Source organism: Emydura macquarii, unplaced genomic scaffold (genome assembly GCF_026122565.2).
Source record: "Emydura macquarii macquarii isolate MOO-44397 ecotype Brisbane River unplaced genomic scaffold, CSIRO-AGI_Emac_v2 contig_1477, whole genome shotgun sequence".
Lineage (NCBI taxonomy): Eukaryota > Metazoa > Chordata > Testudines > Chelidae > Emydura > Emydura macquarii.
Genome location: NW_027131614.1, coordinates 20,726,199 through 20,741,584, shown reverse-complemented (window position 1 = coordinate 20,741,584; position 15,386 = coordinate 20,726,199). Strand labels below are relative to the sequence as shown.

Genomic DNA, 15,386 nt, shown 5'->3' with positions numbered 1-15,386 from the left:
ACAATGCTCCTTCCACTGAAAAATCTTCTGCTTTGCCAACAAAATAAAACCACCTCGAAGAGAAGTGTAGAGCTTTTTGCGCAAAGTCACATTGACAGATCAGTGTACACACTGCTCTTGGTTGTTGCCATAAATGGCCTTCAGAAGGTGTCCCACAATGCCCATCCTGAACGCTTTGGTCAGCAGTTCAAACTCTGCTGCCCTGCACCCAGGTACACAGGCATCCATGCCTGCCCCTTTAAAGGCCCAGGAATTTCTGAAATTCCACTTTCTGTTGCTCAGCATGGAGAGCTCACATCGCATTCTCCCAGCTGACTGTGGTGGCTACACATAGGTTGGGGCACATTGGAGCTGTTGGATCTGCTGAGTATATAGTGAGAGGAAGTGGTGCAGGCCCAGCTCCACTCCAACTATAGGAACTTTGATACCTACAGTCAGATTTCTCAAGGCATGTTCGAGAAGGGCTACAAACAGGACACACATCAGTGCTTGCAAAGATAAAGGAGCTGAGGCAGGTGTACCAAAAGGCAAGGGGGTTAAACCATCACTCAGTGCTGCGCCGAAGACCTGCTGCTTCTATAAGGAGCTGGACGCCATCCTTGGCTGCAACCCAACCTCCACCCCGAAGAGATCTGGGGATACTTCGGTGAGGCTGGAGGTAGCGGACTCAACCCTGAGGGCGAAGTTGTGAATGAGGCGGTCGAGTTGGGGGATGAGATGGGACACATGACAGGGTCATCCAGTACCGGGGGAAGCCAAGATCTCTTCTTGACCCAGAAGAGTTCGAGCCAGTCCCAGCACTCCATCTCTGATGCACATGAGGCAGGAGAGGGCAGCTCTGGTAAGTCATCTTTTTGAGTTGATGCTGCTTGGTTATATAAGGTAGAGCTGTCCCTTGATTTGTTATATTCTAGAAGTGTATGAAGGGAAAATAAATGTACAAGACTAGCTCTATTTGTGTGCTCTTCACATTCCCCTGTGCAGCTAAGTAGTGCAGCAGAAAAGTGTGTTAATGCACACCGAGATTACATGGGAATCCTGCAGAGAGATCTCTAGGAAGCTTTCCTGGAGCTACTCGCCAATCCTATGCCAAAGATTCCTCAGCAGAGCTGCTTTGTTCTTTCCCTCATTGTAGGAAACTTTCCTGTGCTAATCTGCAATCACTTGTGCAAGACCAAAGCAGCACACTGGCAAGCAGCATATGCATCTTGCTTACCCTCTGGAGTAAGATATTGGTTTCTATGACCCCTGCCTATGAAAAATGATGGCAGAATCTGCAGGTGACTAGGGACAAAACTGTAGTGATCCCCTCAAAAAAAAAAAAACCACACCTAGACACTTTGTCCCATCTTGAGTGACATCTCCCCGAATCAATCCCACCACGTTTAAGGTGGTCGCCAAGCTGTCCGCTTGTCAAGGGACAGTGAGAAACTGATTCATATTTTAAAAAGGTGTATTTTACTATAATGATTTGCTGCTGCAAATGCACTAACAATCATGCCTCTGTTTTCTTGTCCTTCTGCTGGTATGTCGGAGTTACCCTGAAGGCCACATCTGCAGAGCACCTCTACCAGATAAGGAAAAGACTGAGGAGGAGCAAGGAGGAAATGTTTTGAGAGGTGCTCTAACCCACAGAGGCCAAAAAACAAGAACGCAGGGCACTGAGAGACTTTAAATGAAAATTATAAAAAATAGACAGGCAGGACAGAAAGGAGAACTAGGAGCGAATTTTAATGGGCCAGAAGCAGATGATAAAAGTGATGGAGGACCAAACAGAGATGTTGAAATTCCCAGTCACATTGCAGGCAGAACTCATGTGTGTGCTCATTCCTCCCTGCAGCTGATACAGAACTGCTTGCCATGCCCTCCCCAAACTCCTCCCACACATTCCTTCCATCATCCCAGCCCACCTCACTACCACATTTACTCCACCCCTTCGGACAGCTTCCAAAATGATAGCTTATTTACACACAGCTATAAGAGCCTGCCCTGCTCTTCAATGTTATCTCCTTTCTCACAAAGCATTGTGTGTATGTTGCTAATTGATATTTAATAAAAACATTATCTGAAAAATAATCATTATTTGTCTCCTAAACATGGTGGTTGCTGCTGGAGTTAATACACAAAGGCAACTGGAACATTTGCAAACTACAAATCATGATCAGGAATCAATCAAAATTTTCATACAATGCGGCAAGTTAACAAAACATGACAGAGTACTGTATATGTTTTATGTATAGAAAGACGCATTACTGGTGCTATTTGTCAAAATGGTGCCTCAAAGACTCCCTGATTCAACTAGCCCCCCCTTTGTGCCACTCTAATAGCCTTGGTATCTGGCTGCTCAAAATCAGCTGCCAAGTAATCTGCCTCCACACTCCACCTCGGGGGAACTTTTCACCTTCGTCTCACAAATACTATGGAGTGCACAGCAGGCAGCTATGACCATGGGAATATTTTCCTCATTTACGTCTAACCTGCCATAAAGGCAGCACAGTGAGCTTTTAATCTGCCAAACGTACATTCTACTGTTATTCTGCACCTGTTCAGACTATTGTTGAAGCGTTCCTTGCTGCTGTCCAGGTTGCCCGTATAAGCTTTCATGAGCCATGAGTAAGGGTACGCTGGGTCTCCCAGGATCACTATGGGCATTTCAACATCCCCCACTGGAATCTTCTGGTCCCAAAAGAAAGTCCCTGCTTGCAGCTGTCTGTACAGGCCAGTGTTCCTGCAGATGCGCGAGTCATGCACATTAACTGACCATCCCACACTGATGTCAGTAAAACCACCACAGTGATCCACAAGCATTTGCATGTACTCCATTGCAAGATGGTCCAGAGCCATATTGGGATATGCGTGCCATCTATCACCCCACCACAATTAGGGAACCCCATTGCCACAAAGCCATCCACTATTTCATGCACATTTCCAAGAGTCACAGTTCTTTGTAGCAGAATGTGATTAATGGCCCTGCACACCTGCATTAACGCAGCCCCAAGAGTGGACTTCCAAACTGATTCGCGACTGAGCGGTAGCAGTCTGGAATCACCAGCCTCCACACAGCAATTGTCACACGCTTCTCCACCGAGAGGGCAGCTCTCATTTTGATGTCCTTGTGCCACAGTGTTGGGGTGAGTGCCACGCACAGTTCCAGGAAGGTGGCTTTCCACATCTGAAAATTGTGCAGACACTACCCTTTATCCCAGACATGTATAACGATGCAATCCCATCACTCCATGCTTGTTTCCCAAGCCCAAAAGCAACAGTCCACAGTGTGCAGCTGCTCTGTGAACACCAGAAATAATCTGCTGTTGTTTCTTTCCAGAGGTCAGGCACCTCTGATTCCTGTTCAGACTAGGTGCTCATGATATACTGCATGAGCATCTGCGATGTGTTCATAACAGTGGAGAGCAGTGCATGATCTATCCTTTCAGACAGATGACAGGCGCACAGTAAACAGGGGCCATTGAAAAATGCAGTCAGAAACCCATGGAACAATGGGACAGAAAAAACTATATCATGGGACATTAAGCCCACACTTGTGATGCACTGCAATCCACTCCACCTTCCCACAACTCGTAGTTGCAGAAAGTGGCAAGTTGCATAGTGGGTAGCTATTGTTGATGCTAGAGCACTAACTGTGGACACGCTCCGACGAAGGAAAGAGTGTTGTGTGAACATGCACAAGCGATGTAATTATAGCACTTTTTGATCATTGGCATAACCTGTGTCAACAAAATGCTGTAGTGCAGACAAGGCTCAATTATGTAAGAAGTTAAAACATTTGTTGCTACCTCTTAAGTAGTCCTTTAGTAAGATAAGAATATAAACTCTTCATGCGTATCAAATTATGGTTACTGATAAAGGGATGACATTCAAAGAAGCACACCCCTCAATTCTGACACTCGCATCAAAGACAGCACTTGAAAGACATACAAAAGCACGAAGAGTGGGAAAACAAATCTACAAATGAGACACTTTCAACCAAATTGTATTTGACAAAAGTCTTCAATTCTTCCATTAAAAAGCTGAAAATTTCTTCACACCAAGCCTTAGCTTTTTTCCTTTGAGATCTGCAGGGCTTGAAAAATAGCCACTCGCCTGTATCAAAAAGGAAGTTTCTGAACAACTTAATATTTCCTTTTCTGTAAAAAAAAGGTTCCTGGCCCTTATGGTTTGGATGACCTTCCCAATGTGAACCTCGTGTAAACTGATGAAGTGATTGTGCAGACATCTCCAATGTCTCTCTAGCTGCTTAATTTTGCCAATCTGTAGCAGAGTGAAAACAACTGCTAATGAAAAGTACTGTATATAGGGAGAAGTTAAACTAACAAGAATAAAAAAGTCAGGTCAATGTTATTTTGCCGTTGGTTAGTCAAGGTCAATACTTGAGTTAATCATTGGTGGATGAGTATGTCAAAGTGTGGCAGGCACACTTCCCATTGCCCCCACAGCAGCCAGAAAACTGAGGAAATAATAGAGCCTTCAGAGCAGTTTAGAGGCTATGGTGAGGATGTATATAGAAAGAGTATCTAAGGGAGAAAGTTTAAAAAAAAAACAGTGCAAGGAAACAGAAGGAATAGAAGTGGATGGAGGGAGTAAGATGGAGAGGAAACAGACATAAATGGCAACACAAGTATAACAAAAACATCAGTCTATTATAGGGCAAAAACAAAAGTGGAGTGAAGCCATAAAGTGAAAGGAGGCAAAAGGGAGTATGTTCATTACAAAAAAATTGTAACAATTTAAACACAGTACAAAACTACTGTAATCCTTTATGCTGCAGGAAGAGTGGTCTTACAGGAAAGGCAGCACAGGTATTTTTCACTATGTGAGTACACAAAGTCATTGGGTTAGTAAGTGTTCAATAAGCTTTTCAAGGTAGATAGCACCAAGAGGTCAGAAAGGTCAGTCAGGCACAGATATTTAACCATAGGGTATGCATTATGAAGACAAGCTTAGACATGGAAAAAAAGTTGTAACAAAATAAAATAAGTAGTATTTGCAATAAGAGACCAGAAGAACCAAGCTCCTGCATTTACTCCACAACAGAAAATGGGAATGGTTTGTGAAGCGACACAAAGTTTCCCACTGTTTCATTTAGACACAAGGAAAGCAATGTATGAAAAACTTCTCTAAGGGGGGGAAAAAAGGAAAATAAAAACAGGTCAAACTGAACTTCTTCTCCCATCCTACTTTTTTGTATTCCTTTGTGTTCTGCTCCCCATATCAGAGTCTGGCTGCAGCAATAATAAAGTTGCTCCAGCTTTAAAGAAACATTTTCCAAACAGATTTGAGGCATATTAAAACAAACTTAAGCTTCCTTGATTGTTTAAGTAATTTGAATAAAGACTGCTTCAAAGAATTGCATTTTTGCAACTCCAAAAGTAGCCCTAAAAGTAACTTGAAAGTAGTGTGACTTGTACCCAGGAGCTCTCAATTAGAAAAAGTATGGATGTCCTATTCAGCATGTATCACAGAATTTAGCCCTAACTTAATTTAGTAATTTGCCTGACAGCTAGTCATTCCCCTAGTGATATCAATTCTTACTTCTAAAAAAGTATCCAAAAATTATAAGTCTTCACTGGCATGTCATATAAACCTTAATCCTTTGGCAATAACAGTAAACAGAGTCTCAATATCACAGACAGTGACCTTCACACCACTTCTGCTTTCTCCTTCCTTTATGGCCTACTCTCCTGACTCTGATTCCAAAACAAAAAGCATGTCTAGAACAGGTTGAAGCCCGGCAGGAGCAGGAATAACACACACCCTAAACTAGAACTGCCTCACCCAACCAGCCAAAGCCTGGAGCTCTTTGACCACCGCGGCCACCAACACCGCGAAGCAGAATCTCTCCTCCCAAACCTCTATTCCCCAATACACACCCTCCCTTATATTACTGAATGAAACAAGCAATTTTACTTCCCTTTATTATTTGAGTGGGGAAGTTAAAAGCAGCCCTAAAGCAGGAAAGCAATAAATACACACGTCAATGCTGCACTTATGGGAGCCTTCCTGTGAACACATCACCGCCCTGGAAGGGCTCTGGGATCACCTGGTTCTTAAACGAAATAGCTGGGTCCATTTTAATGCTCCTCAGATTGGCGGGGACTGGAGGAGAGGACTCCGTGAGCTCCAGGGTGCGGAAGCCAGAGACAAACAGGAGCAGTCCGAGAGGGAACTCTGCTGTAGCCCGGCAGCCTGGGCCGGGGCTGCACACGGGTGCGCGCAGCCCGCTGCGGGATCCCAGCTTCGATGCGCCCAGGCTGCCCGCAAACCTGAGGAAGCGCCCGGCCGCTCCACGCCCGGCCAAGGGGCGTCTGGCGAAAGCAGCGTCAGCGGAGGCCTCGGCGAGAGCCAGAGCCCGTTACCCGCCCAGCGCGCGACCCCCTCGAGAGAGCGGCGCCCTGCCCTGCCCTGCCCTTCCCCTCCCCGGGCCAGGCAGCGACCTCGCCGCGAGCTCAGCCGCAGCCTGCGCCGGGCTCCCAGCGCCGGGAGCCTCCGCGCTCACACAGGCGGGGGGAGCAAAGCCCCGGGAGGGGCAGGCAGGGAACGGCCTCCTCGCGGGGCGGGGCTGCTCTTACCCCTCAGTCTCTGGCCGGGCCCGCGGGGCGCTGAGCGGCAGCGGCACTGAACTCCCGGGCTCCGCAGCTCCCGGGGTAGCTGAGAGGGGACGCAGCTGGTGGGGAGGAGTGGTCATGTGACATCGCCCAGATGACTGCACAGCCCGACGGCGGCCGGGAAGGCCCAGTTCTCGCAGTGACAGCGCTGAGTGCGGGGGCGGGGCCGGCCGCGGTTGCTGGGGTTACGGCTGCTGCTCCAGCTGGCCTGGTCCTTGTTGGAACTTGGAAGCGTGTTGCAAGTCGCCCTGGCTGTGGCCGGCAAAGCCCCGTGTACTCTGCATAGCGCCAGGCACGTAGCCGTACCCTGGCTGTGTTTTCTCCAGGGGGGTCCTTGAATTGCACTGACATAGATCCTCTAGGTTTCCAAAAAATAAACCTGCTGCTCGTTATTGTGCCACAGCTTAGAGCTCCTCGTGCCAGCCCTCCCTGGAGAATCCTTGCCCCTGCATCACTCTTGCCTATTAGTACAAGAGAGCTGGTCCACAAGGGCATCAGTTGACTTCCTGCTTTCAGCAGGGGTGATTTGGACCTGCTGTTGACTTCCAGGTGTCCAACAATAGTGACATTTCAAATAAAATTCCTCATGTGGTAGTAGAAGGAAGAAGCACTGTGGGCCCCACGCTTATTTCTATGTGAACAAAGATTCACTGATTCATTATCTGATGCTGTGCATTAATTACCACATTTAAAGATTTAACTAACCCATCTATGTGCTCTTGCAGATTGCTACATATTATTAATGTTTCAGCCATATGAAAGTTTCAAGGCCTTTTTCACATCATTTGTTCTGGGCAACGATGTCTACTTGTTTTTGCACAGTTGCTATTCTGGTTGCTGGTGGAGAAGACTCCACTCATTCTAAACAGAAATCTGTTGCTAGGAAAACATACTTGTAGGCAAGTTTAGGTTTCTGGTACTGACTGGTCCACTTAGGTTTTGTCTCGAGCTTTTGTAAGTGTTTGTATCCTACTTTCTCGTGAAATTTATGGTAATTCATGCTTTGGCTCAGGTCTTTGGCACAGTATTTCAGGGCTTCTGCAAGTGCTCACGGATACAGGCATCTGTAATAAATGGCATTCCCCCCCTAAGTCTCAAGTCACTTTAGAAAGGATAAGTATCACTAACCCCATTTTACAAAAATGGGGAAACCGAGGCATGAAGGAGTTATGTGATTTTTCCCAACGCACACAACAAGCAAGTGGCAGAGCCAGAAGTAGGATCCATTTCCTGATGCCAAGGCTTCTGCCCTAACCTCTGGTGCACTCACTCACTAAGTGCTGAAAACTATCTTTATTTTGGTTTGGGTTTAAAGCACAGCACTTAGGTTCCAGTAAAATATTCCTGCTGGTAGAACCCACACATTTTAGGAATAAAGCCAGCATTTACTCAAATGTAATTGTAACCCACTGGTTTGGGTATGTTATGTTCCCCTCTGTGTCCAGACCAGGTAAATCTGTAGCAGCTTTGCAGAGTCTGTCCATTTAGTTCAAGCTGCAGGGGTAAGTGTCTAGTTCTTGGTGATCCCTGGTTCTATCCCCAGAGGTGGCTGTCACCGAACATTGAGACAAATTAATAGAAAGACACAAAATGCAAGTCATTTCTTGTGGGAGAAAAAATAGTCAATCTTTATCATCCAAAAAATTAAAATGGATTATTTTCAGGGATTGCTCTGTCCCAGCTGTCTGGTGTCACTCCCCTCCACACCAGCCTGTGGAAGAGGATCAGCAAGGGAGCAGTGTAAATCCAGGGTGTGGTGTTTCAGAGACATTCCTCTTGCTCCTGGGAATTCAGTCAAGGAGGCTCCAAACTGCCCCTTAATCTAGTCTGTGTCTAAATAACATGATCTAGCCAAGCATTTCTCAAATTTGGCCACTGTAGCCGCATGTGGTCACCAGCAGATTTTTTTTGTGGCCAGGACAACCTCCAAAGCCTAGGAGGCGATTGGGAGTGGCAAGAGCCCTCTTTGCAGCTCCCAGCTGTTGCTACTGAATAGCTGTTACCGAGGGCAGAGAGATGTGCCATGGTTGGTGTTGGCACCGCCAGCAGGGATCAGTGTCCTGCACAGTGCAGCCTCCTCAGTGGCTCTGGGAAGCGCCTCTGGAGACACGTGGAGCCAGTGTGGCGTTCGGTCACCAGAGTGCTCCCTGGATGGTTCCCCTGCTGGGGCACAAGAAGCCTGCAACTCAGCAGGTGGCCAGTGAGTTCCCGACTCTGAGGCAGGCTCTCACTGAAGGTCCAGGGGAGGCAGGTACATAGAGATGGATTTGTCAGAGCAGTCATGGCTGCAGTGGCTGCATTCTGAGACCACCAAAAAATTTGTTGTAAGAACCCCTGATTTAGCCCATTTTGGTTTTTGTCCATGTTTCTAATCTTTCTAGGATGCTTAGTGTCATTTCTGTATTTCCACTGGTGTTCAGAATCCTTTACGTGTCGTATGATCTAAGAATTTTATTAGTAAGCTTTTCACACTCTCTTCTACAACATTAAAGAAGAGTCTTGAATAAGACGAGGCCTAAAACAAGCAATACTCCTGTGCACAGCCTCCACCCATACACCAAGATAATACTTTGTCATTTTATTTATCACAAGCTTTTGTTGATAATACTTGTTTTCTGTTCACATGATTGTGTTTCAATTCAAGCCAATTTGAATGAATTTTGAAAGAAAGATTTTTGTGAGATGCTATATCAAGTACATCACTAAGCCAAACATATCAGACACTTTCCTTTACCTGCTCATTTTATAATTTTGTCAAAGAGGCAGCCGCAACGTTATCTGGCAAGATTTGCTTTATAAATCCATTTTGCTTATTGTTAGGGTTCTATTGTCCTCTCAGAGCCTCCGCCCAGTCCCATAGAAACACAGAGAAATTTTGGTATTGAAAGCGTGGTGTTTGTGGGTCGGTCCTCCTCCAATATTTCTTCCATTATTTAACTAGGAATATTAAGCCTTGATTGTGTCCCTTGGGGGAAATATGTTTAAAACTGAGCATGTTCATAAGTGTTTGCAAGAATGGGACTTAGTATTCAAATTTCTTTTCTTATTGGAAAAACCAAATGTAGACTTCTGTTTTGTCTCAGTGCCCTTGATTTTTCATAAATAATCGTAAGCAGTTAATTATGTCCATTTCCCTGTTCTCTTATATGTCTGTGAAAAGCACCTAACACAATGAGGCACCAATCTCCATGGGGGTTTGTAGATGCCTCTTTAATACAAATAAGTTATAACTGTGCTGTGTTAAAGTGTAATTTAAAAATCAATCCAGTAGCTTTCAGTTATATGCTATCATTCACCTTCATTTAATAATAGTTTTGGTCTTTGATTGTCTCCCAGTTGCCGTGCATGTAGGTACTCTCTCTTCTCTCCCAACCCAATGGATGATGTTGCTGACAAACACAGATAGTGCAAGAGAAAAATGAACAAAGACACAGTCACAAGGTGCTACTTTGCTTGTTTTTGTAGTTTCTCGTTCACAAACACATGCAGTCTGTTTCTTCTCACCACATGTACCTTTTATCCTCACTTTCTAAACATGGCAGGATGTAGGACAGATATGCAGCAGGTAAAGCCTTTCACACAGCTTTCTCTCCTCCAGCCTGTTCAGCCATCAAGCTCCCTCCCTGGTGCATTTTTCATTCTAGGCCTTGCCCATGGCTTGCTCCTCCTGAGAGCAGACTGAGCCTCTGCCCTCCCACTCTGCTAGGTGGCTCTGATCTGTCACTACTGGATCCACCGCCCTCTTCTCAAGTACTTTTCTCGCCGCCCCCAAGTCCTCTAGTGTGTTGATTCTCTGAGCTTGCTGTGATATCATTAAACAGTGCCTCTGGAGAGTTACCTGGAGGGTCTACCATCAGGATTTCTTTACACAGACCCCAAAGTTGAAAACTTCCTCGCTGTCCTCAGTTCTTTTTACTTAAGGGAAACTGAGTCCAGTAGTACAGGGAGATTTTGATGGCCCATTAAAAGAACCAAGGACCACTACCGACAGTGTAATATTGATTATCATGCTTGCTGCTAACAGCATCCAAAATCAGTAGGTCTTGGCAGCCTCTGCAATGGCCTTAGCATGACTAAGCCAAGAGGGAAGGGAGCTTCTTGCTCAACCTTTACCTGAGCCTCCATCCCTCTAAGAAGAAATCTCTGTTGAACATGCTGGGGTCTGTGTTTTAGGAGAAAAACAAGAAACTTATCTATATTTGCCTTCTGGGAGGTGTCTGTTGGGTCCTCAAGGCATGCAGACTCTGCAGGAACACATCTGGCTAATTAGTGATCTGAGGAGAACTCGTGCTTAGCTTTTGAAACGGTTTGCCTAACAAGTTTTTTACTGACGTATTATTGTCTACTAACAAGGATAAATATGGGGGGAAGAGGTTTGGACAAGTGGGATCACTTCATGGACACAGTTTGGGATTCCCAACGGCAGCTGAAAGACAGGCCAATTGGAAGGCTGCCACTGTACTACTCAAGCACCACACCAAACTTGGTAATTATTGAGGGTGTTTTACTAACCTGTTTTGGACATGTGTAAGTGCTTGAGACTAAATTAAGTATAGCTTTGAGTGATAGCACTCTTGTATCACACTGTTTGTGCCAGTCATCTATCGGTCAGACAGACAGGTCACCATTGATTTATTTCCTGGCATCACCTCACACGGAGTAAAGTTACCAAGAGCTTTGGGTTGAAAGAACCACAGGTAACACTGTCAGTTCCTATCATCACTGCAGAGTGCAATGACTTTACCATACCCACTCTAACAAATTTTCCTTACTTCCAATGGAATGACTGCCATGGGGTATGTATGCGTTTCCTCCCCATGTACACAGTGGATCATCATTCTCTCCTGCTTCTATTGACACTGCGATCTAACCAAGGTGCTCTGTACAAGAGTACATGCAGCTGCCGAAAACATACCCCTTCTGGTTCTCCAGTCTACTTTTGTCTTTATCCCACCCCTGCCTTTTATATTCGCTCACCCATAGAACTTTGCCAACCCACAGTCCATGCATGGGTAGTTTTCCTAGTGTTGGAGCCACTTCAGCACCTTGTCACTACAGCACACTGTCACAGACACCAACCACAGGAAAGAGTCACAGTCAAGGTATATGCTTCCTAAAGAAATCACTATAGACTACATTGTTTCTTTTAAAAAAAGGGGGGGGGGGGGTTGGCAAATAATTCCCTCTTTTGAAGACTCTACCAGTGAATATGAAGATCTGATGAGCCATACCGTTAAGGATATAAAAGAAAGAGGTCAAGTCATACTTGGAGTTGGAGCTGCTGTCAACTCCTGAATCTCATTAAATTGTATACTTTACAGAGAGTCATAATAAAGTGCTGATGACAGAATCAAGACTCAATCTTTAGTTTTTGCCATGTAACAAAACATACCAATAGAGTGAATCACTATTGGTATAATTAGATTATAGCTGATTTATAAATACCAATTATTTTCAGTGGGAAATTTTGGAAAAAATTATTTAAGGGTCCTGTGTAAAATCTTAGATTTTTTTAAAATATATACTTTTTTAAAATAGGGTTTGGATACCATTTTCAGTTTAAAAAAAAAAAAGCAAAAACATGGGGCTTTTTTTGTTCTGTTTTGGGGTTTTTTTGTTTGTTAAGGGGAGGGCGCCAAAAAACTAGAAAATCTCATCAAATGAAAATTTGCAATGAAAACAATTCCTTTCTGATGAAAAGCTATTTGACATAAAAAAAAAAAAAAAAAAAAAAAAAAAAAAAAAAGTTTGACCAGTTCCACGTAGGCTCAAGCAGCCTGATTTAGAATAAATCCTTCTTTGATCTTTATGATGGCAAAAGGACGTGTATGGGAGAGAAGTGAATGAAGCCATGGCATAGTGGGTCATTTTGGTGCCCAATGCAGATTGAGGCCTTGTCTACACTAGAAAGCTAAATCAACCTATATTAGGTCGACTTACAGCCACCACAGTAATTTTGTGTGGTGCATGTACACACTACCCTCCTTAGGTCGGTGATGTGAATCCTCATGAGGAGGATTTCCACCGACTTAAGAGGGGCAGTGTGGGAAGCTGAGAGACTGGTCTCTGAGCTCCCTGCCAGGAGCCCAGCTGCCCCACAGGCTCCAGAGCTCCTGGCAGGCTGCCACCCTCCACTCCCCATTCCCCAGCGGGAGCCGGGAGAAGCCACCTAGGGCTTCTTCCCTCCATACTCCCCTGGCTTCTGGTGGGGAAGGCTCCCGGGGCTTCTCCCCTCCCTGTTCTCCCCAGGAGCTAGGCAGCCCCTGGGGAATGGGGTCCAGCTACCCCGGTTTCTCACTCCTCCTCCCCCAACTGGCTCCCCATCACTGGGAGCCAGGCAGCCTTTAAATTGACAAGTCTGTCCTGGCTCCCGGTGGTGAGTGGGATGAGAAGCCACCTGGGGCTACGCCGCTCCCTGTTCTCTCCTCCCCTCCCCCCCCCCGCACAGGAGCCAGGGGAAGCCGCCCAGTGCTTCTCGGTTTTTTTATGTCAGCATAGCAAGGGAGTTACATCAGTGGGAGGAGCATTTGAATGTGTACACCACCACTGTTTTGTCCACAAAAGCTGATTTTTGTGGACAAAACTCTAGTGTAGACCAGCCCTAACTTGCAGTGTCCATAAGGGCAGCTCTGGTCATTTTGCTGAGTGGCATCAAAACCTAGCCTTCTCCCAAAGTTTTTTTAATTACACCACACTGTAGGAATGATTGTTTCAATTTAACTGAATGAAAACAGCTTGCTACAATTCTAATAATGATTAATACCACAGCATGGTCATTTTTATATAGAAAAATTTTTTGAAAATGTGATTTTCTGTGTTGTCATTGTAATACAATGTTACAAATGCTATCATTTTCCAGACAACTCAGATGCCACAGTAAAAGATTACTGTACAGTAAAACCATGTTTTTTTCAAATCAGCCCCATCTCACTGAAATTGTGTCCATCAGATGAATAGGAGAAAATTAAAATTAAAATAAATAAATAGAGAAAGAAAAAAACTAAAAATACAATGAAATGCAGAAACAAAGTCACTGGTTGTGTATTAGTTTCAAAAACAAGAAAGTCAACATCTTTTTTTCCTTACTAGAATAAACATAGGCCAAAATTCAGCAAATTTGCATCAAAATTCAATTACAACAATGGATGTCAACACTAAACATCTATTTGCAGTGTAAGACACCATATTTCGTGGTCCGGGTACAGTAAAGGGCTATCAGTTGCATCTACACACATGAGAAGTGAATGAAGCCATGGCATAGTGGGTCATTTTGGTACCCAATGCACCATCACATCTGTAGTCCAAGAATATTGAAAAGTTGCTTTTCAAGTAAAAAAAACTAGTTGCAGGCATTACAAAAAAAACTTAGCTCCTGAGCCTGTGAAGCAGTTAAACACATGCATAATTGTCTTCCCATGTATGACTGATGAGATTGCCTCTTGTTTTCTTGTACTTTGAGCACTATTACAGCCATGTGATAGGTTCCTGTAATTTCTCAATAATGGGTTGCTGTTTTAGACCCCAATCCTGCAAAACAGTTCTCATGGCAGACAAATTTATGCATGTGCTTTCCTGTAAAGCACCCACTCAACTCAAAGTTATGTATGTGTTTAAGTAATTTGCAAGATTGGAGACTAAGAAAGCAAGACTGTATTGAGCAGTTACAAGAATTTATCCCTTGTATAATTACAACCATAGAAGTCCTCAAAGCACAAGAGGCAATTCTTCTCATCCAAAATATAGAAAATAAAGCTATTATATTTCACCATCTCTGGAGGCTGTGACAGAGTCCCTTCATTGTGCTACATAACTCTTAAAAGAGGACCTTGACAAGGGTTCCCATCAGAAGGAGTTAGATCCTGACTCCAGATACATCACTACATTTTCCACTCAGGCCTCTGGTTACCATACAGATAATCAAGGACAGATCATTGTTTGCCTAGTAACCACTGACAGCACAACTTGTATGAAGTCACAATGTATAGATGAAAAAACAATGAGAGTCCTGTAGCACCTTAAAGACTAACCGATTTCTGCGGGCATAAGCTTTCGTGGGCTGCAATTCACTTCATCAGATGTATAGATGACTTTGCTTGCATGAAAAAAATGAAGATGAGGAAACACTATCAGAGTGCAGGAATAAAAGTTGCAAGCTACTTGATAGTAAAGAATAAAAATGTAATCTAGTTTAAACATAACACTAGACAAAATGAAGGTGGATGATTCATTATCTGCAATAAGAGTCTTGGCAGACAGATCACAAGGCTTTTTTCTGTTCCCCTCCCTTTCTTGTAATAAAAACAATGTATCACTGTTCTATATATATTTGGTGAATTGAAAAGCATACTGTAATTGTGCTATTTGACCTTTTCAGAATTCTGTAACTTGCCTGGCTTTCCGTTACATGTCTGCATCAGTTTTTAGCCTGTGTAGAATAAATAATTTGGAAGGTCTATCAAAATAAAATATTCTTAAAAAGGTCAGGATAATAAGGCAGACCTCTACAGTTCAGAAAGTATACTTGACATTAAAAAAAGAAACCCAAAATGGCACAGCTTTAATCCACTTGTCCACTAGGAGGAATTGAGGAGCAGTGCAAAACAAGCCTGCTTTACTCCTAATGAAATCTTACCCTAACCCATCTGGGAAGTTGGATAGAATGTTTTTCTTATTTCATGGAGGAAGCCATTTTACCATATTGAAAAGGATTACATTTTCAAAGTGTGCAAAGTGTGAAAGGCACACAGAGCATAATTTCCTTCA

General features: G+C 44.1%; 1 protein-coding gene across 2 annotated transcripts in view; it reads right to left on the bottom strand.

The window, feature by feature from the left end:
• Positions 1-6,759, bottom strand: part of ATP6V1H (ATPase H+ transporting V1 subunit H) — a 72,756-nt gene extending 65,997 nt beyond the window's left edge. The window contains exon 1 of one of the 2 annotated variants that reach the window (XM_067553781.1): positions 6,588-6,759. The gene's annotated coding sequence lies outside the window, so the exon portion shown is untranslated. Of the gene's footprint in view, positions 1-6,058; positions 6,078-6,587 lie in introns of those variants that run through there. The other variant, XM_067553782.1, reaches the window with a different exon arrangement.
• Between the last annotated feature and the right edge of the window lie 8,627 nt (positions 6,760-15,386).